Genomic DNA, 6000 nt, shown 5'->3' on the forward strand with positions numbered 1-6000 from the left:
ATGCTGGGCTGGAAGAAGCACAAGCTGGAATCAAGATTGCCAGAAGAAATATCAATAACCTCAGATGACACCACCCTTATGGCAGAAAGTGAAGAGGAACTAAAAAGCCTGTTAATGAAAGTGAAAGAGGAGAGTGAAAAAGTTGGCTTAAAGCTCAACATTCAGAAAACGAAGATCATGGCATCTGGTCCCATCACTTCATGGGAAATAGATGGGGAAACTATGGAAACAGTGTCAGACTTTATTTTTTTGGTCTCCCAAATCACTGCAGATGGTGATTGCAGCCATGAAATTAAAAGACGCTTACTCCTTGGAAGGAAAGTTATGACCAACCTAAACAGTATATTAAAAAGAAGAGATATTATTTTGCCAACAAAGGTCCATCTAGTCAAGGCTATGGTTTTTCCAGCGGTCATGTATGGATGTGAGAGTTGGACTGTGAAAAAAGCTGAGCGGTGAAGAATTGATGCTTTTGAAGTGTGGTGTTGGAGAAGACTCTTGAGAGTCCCTTGGACTGCAAGGAGATACAACCAGTCCATCCTAAGGGAGATCAGTCCTGAATGTTCATTGGAAGGACTGATGCTGAGGCTGAAACTCCAATACTTTGGCCACCTCATGTGAAGAGTTGACTCATTGGAAAAAACCCTGATGCTGGGAGAGATTTGGGGCAAGAGGAGAAGGGGACAACAGAGGATGAGATGGCTGGATGGCATCACCGACTCGATGCACATGAGTTTGGGTGAACTCCGGGAGTTGGTGATGGACAGGGAGGCCTGGTGTGCGATTCATGGGGTCACAAAGAGTCGGACACGACTGAGCGACTGAACTGAATTGAACTGATCCTACATCACAGGGCTTCCCGGGTGGCGATCATGGTGAAGAACCCACCTGCCAATGCAGGAGACATGAGACGAGGCTTCATTCCCTGGGGCGGGAGGATCCCCTGGGGGAGTGCATGGCAGCCCACTCCAGTATTCTTGCCTGGAGAATTCCATGGACAGAGGAGTTGGTGGGCTACAGTCCATGGAGTTGCAGAGTCAGACACGACTGAAGCCACTTGGCACATACACGTGCATCATACATCAAAATGACGCACTAATGTTTCACATCAAGTTCACCAAATGCATGTAGGCCAGGTAAGCCCAAACAAAGTGAGCAGTAAGTCACCATGACCCCTTACAGAATTGGGAAATAATGCTAGTCTTCTAAGAGGTTACACTGATGGTATCAGAAGAAAAGAAAAATAAATGATTTCTATAATCAAGTAGGCACTCCCATCTTTGAGGAGGTCTGGTTAATGGATAATGCAGAGACACTGCACCCTGAAGGAAAGGGAGGAGGCCCACACAGACACAGAGAGAATTTTGTGTTTAAATTTTCTTGTCCTGGGGCTTCCCTGGTGGCTCAGCAGTAAAGAAAGAATCCACCTGCCAATGCAGGAGACACATGTTCGATCCCTGATCCGGGAAGATCCCACATGCTCTGAAGCAGTGAAGGCCCTGTACTACAACTCCTGAGCCCGTGCTCCAGAGTCCGTTCTCTGCAATAATGAGAGCAACCCCCACTTGCCACAACTAGAGAAAAGCCCTGGCGGCAGCAAAGACCCAGCACAGTCATAACTAAATAAATAAAATTATTTAAACAAATTTTCTTGTCCTGCCTTAAAATGTAAATTCTCTTTCATCAGTCTGACCCCCAAGTCCAAGCTCTTGGGACCGCCTGCTCCCACCTCCCCAGCTCCTTGGAAGAGGTGGGACTTGGGTTGCATAGGCTGAGGGAGGAGAAACCAGAGATGGCTCTGAGCAGAGATGGAGGGTACATGGCCCCTTGCAAAACTCTGTAATTAATTCTGGTTTTATAATTTTCTTCTTCTCCTTTTTTTAGCCCTGCCGTGTGGCATTCGGGATCCTAGTTCTACAACTAGAGATCAAACCCGAGAGCCCTGCAGTGGAAGTACAGGATGTTACTGAACCACCAGGGAAGTCTCTGTTTTATTATTCTTAAAGAGAGCCCCCCATATTTGTCGAAGCTTTAAGCTCTGGCTCTGAGGGTGTCTGGGAGAACCGTTGCCCCGTCACTGGATTGCAGTGTCACCTTAACCCCCATCCCAGCTCATGACAAGGTGCCCTGAGCTCTTGTTTAACAGATGCACCCCTCCAGAATTAGTATTTGGTAAAGCAGACCCTGATAAGCTCTCAGTACCCCCGGTGGCACTAGTGGTAAAGAACCCACCTGCCGACGCAGGAGACATAAGAGGCGAGGGTTCAACCCCTGGGTCAGGAAGATCCCCTGGCGGAGGGCATGGCAACCCACTCCAGTATTCTTGCCTGGAGAATCCCCATGGACAGAGGAGTCTGGCGGACTACAGTCCATGGGGTCACAAACAGCTGGACACGACTGAAGCAACTTAGCACACACAGCCTGAGAAAAGCAAGGATGCTCGCTCCCCCCACCCCCCCAGCCCAATTCAAATTAAACGCAAGCTGTCTTTCTGGTCCCTCTGGCTTCTGGCCTCCTCTCCCCTCCCCTCCTCCCTCCCTCCTTTCCTTCTGTCTACTGTCTTCCCACTTCACTTTTCCCCACTTACTCCTCTCCCTGACAGCAGCTGCCTTCCCACCGTACTCCACAGAATCAGGGCCAAGAGACTTCCCCACCCTGGTACAGACCGAGCTGGACTCCGAGCCTGGGAGGAGCCAGGAGTCCAGTGCTCAGGGTCCCGCCTTCCTGGATCCTCAGCCAGTCATTTCTTTCCTCTTTCCTGGACAGCAGTTTCCGCATTTCCCATATGCATGATCTGGTCCTCGGGCTCCTTGCCCTGAATCGCACCAGCTGCCTCTCCCTCTCTCTGAGTCAAGGGGGTTCCCCTTGGGGATCTGACTTCACTACCTGCCCACCCTGAAGGTATCTTAGGTGCTTATCCCTGGGTCAGGAGGGGAGACAGGCTTTGGTCCTGGGTCTCATTGTCCAGAGGCTCAAGGTTGACTACCCAGACCTGTAGGGCATCCCCAAGTGGAGTCCCTTTGTGAGGTCCTCTTACCCCTACTTCTTTCCTCCTTCCCTTCCAGACTGTGACCCTCCTTCAGCTGTTGAGAAACCCCTCCTTAAATGCACCACAGCCGTGCCCTGCTTTGAGCAGATGTTTCATATACAAAACCAAAATAGCAGTTATTTTGGTGAATGGATCCCCAACAATTTGAAGCCATCTGTTTGGGACATCCCACCCTGGGGCCTAAAAATGCCTGCCGCCTTCCTTGGCAAGAGCATAACAGCCCAAGAGCAGTTGGAGCATATTTATAAGCAGTTCTCGGCCCTGTTTCGCTGAAAGGCTGCAAACACCCTCTACGCCCCCAGTCCTCCTGCTGATGGGGCCTCACAGAAGACAGGAGGCAGAACTTTGCATTCTGCATCCTGGGTCACAGCTTGCTTTTTTTCTCCTTGGAATTTTCTTCGATGCTAAAAAAAAAAAAAAAAAAAAAAAGCACCACCAAAAACCTCCTTTACTCTGAAGATGAAATCTCTTACCATAGGACTCTTTCTCTGAAATCCACTTCTCACCACCTCACCATCCCTATTGCTGACCCAACTTTTGAACCTCATTCCTGCTAAAAGAGTGCCCATCTCCTTCCTTGAGAAGCAAGGTCAAATCCTTTGCCATGCCCAGCATCGTTCCTGATTCCTGTGATTTCCCCTCTGACTGCTGCAGGAAAATCCTGGAATGATGTAACTGAACTATAGTGGGGTTGGGCTTTGTGTATTTTTTCCTTCACTTTTCATCACCCAAGTCACACAGTATACTTTTATTGTTAAAAGTGTCTCAATAAGGAAGTGAATTCTTCATGCTAAACCTGCCTGAGACATGAAGTTGTAACCAAATAAAAATTGACAGCCTTAAATATTTTTATTATTAATAAAAGACCAAAGATAAGTGAATCAAATATTCACTCTAAGAAATTAGAAAAATAGCAATCAAATAAAAGAAAGAAGGGGCTTTTCTGGTGGTCCAGTGGCTAAGACTCCATGCTCCCAATGCAGGGGCCCTGGATTCAATTCCTGATCAGAGAACTGAGAGAACTGCCACAGCTAAGACCCAGAGCAGCCAAACAAATAATTTAAAAATTAAAACATTCTCTTTTAATGTAAAAGAGAAGAGGAGAGAATGAGATGAAAGTTGACAGAAATGAAGTAGGACCGATACTGAAAAGACAAATAAAATTTGTTTGAAAATACAAATAAAATGAGAAAAATCTTTATTAAAGACAAATCAAAACAAAAGAGAAAGCAAAAATCTACAACATTAGGAGTGAGAAAGGCAGTATAGAAACAGATATGAATGCTATTAATCACTTAAAATATTATGGTAACATGAAATATCGAAATGAAATGTTTTTCAGCAAAATATAAATTATCAAAATTGACCTAAGAAGTAGAAAATTTTAACAGACTGAGAACTATGGAAGAGATTAGAAAGATAAGTAAGATGATTACATTCTGGTGGAGAAATTCACATGTTGAGGTATGGGGACATCATTTTAGCTTATATATGGTTCACCCTGAACTTGGTGTGAATTCAGTCAGATTGACTCAAGGCCTATCAAACACACACAGCACATCTACTTTAATCATTACGGTAAAGAATGTCTGTTTGCTGCCTAATAGCTCAGCGAACTTCACTCAATGCTCTGTCGCTGCTCAGTGGCTAAGTTGTATCCAACTCTTTGCAACCCCATGGACTACAACACTGCAGGTCTCCTTGTCCCTCACTACCTTCCAGAGTTTGCCCAAGTTCATGTCCATTAACTCAGTGATGCTACCCAACCATCTCATCCTCTGCTGCCCTCTTCTCTTTTTGCCTTCAATCTTTCCCACTATCAGGGTCTTTTTTAAGGAGTCAGTTCTTCGAATCAGGTGGCCAAAGTACTGGTGCTTCAGCTTCAGCATCAGTCCTTCCAATGAATATTCAGGGTTGATTTCTGTTAGGATTGACTTGTTTGATCTCCTTGCTTGAGGTCACCGAGAACTTGAGGCCACCCAGAATCCAATGCTCTGTGGCAACCTAAATGGGAAGGAAATCCAAAAAAGAGGGGATATAGGTATACACATAACAGTGGAGACACTGTAAAACAAATATACGCCAATAAAAATAATTTTTAAAAAAGAATGTCTATTTGGAAGATAAGAATATAGCTAACATGCCCTTGGAAATAAGCTTCCCTTCCCTGATACCAGGGTCCTGCTGTCTTGCTGTGTAAATACTAAATCTGTCTATTGCAACCTTGAAGGAATGTAGTCCTGTCAAGTTGATGTATGTTCTTTGTTCTGTAAGTTAGAAAACTGTGCTGGAAACCCACTTCAACAGAGCAGTCCTCAGAGCTATTGAGAGGCTCCTCCAGTACTGTCATCCTCCACTTGACTCCGATCAAACTCTTTCCTTTTCTTTATTATAGATTGATTATTGATTATTTCTGTCGACGTTGCTTGGAGTGGGCTTCAGGGTATCAGAGAAACCACCTGTAGTCACATAGAACCTACTTAAAAAAATTTTTTTTGGCCAGGTTGCTCAGCACTTGGGATCTTAGTTCCCTGACCGGGGATCAGACCTGCACCTGCCCCCTCAACACAGTGGAAGTGAGCCCCTTGAGCTCCGGGCTTCACAGTGCCCTTCAGATGCTTGGACGAGTTCTATCTCATTATCTGAACCTCATTCTGGACAGCCCTGAGTCGTTCTTTTTAATTGAAGTATAATTGATTTACAATATTGTGTAAATATTGTTGCAGGCGCAGGTGTATAGCAAAGTGATTCAGTTATACGTATATATGTATATATCTATATTCTTTTTGAAAAAATATTTTTATTATAGTTTATTGTAAGATATTGAATATAGATCCCTGTGCCATATAGTGGATCCTTGTTGTCAGTCTACTTTATAACTTACATCTGTTAATTCCATCAGACAGTCCTGAGTTTAATCTGAGCTATTAAAATTTTAAGACTTGGATTCT

Source organism: Capricornis sumatraensis, chromosome 1, assembly GCF_032405125.1.
Source record: "Capricornis sumatraensis isolate serow.1 chromosome 1, serow.2, whole genome shotgun sequence".
NCBI classification, from domain to species: domain Eukaryota; kingdom Metazoa; phylum Chordata; class Mammalia; order Artiodactyla; family Bovidae; genus Capricornis; species Capricornis sumatraensis.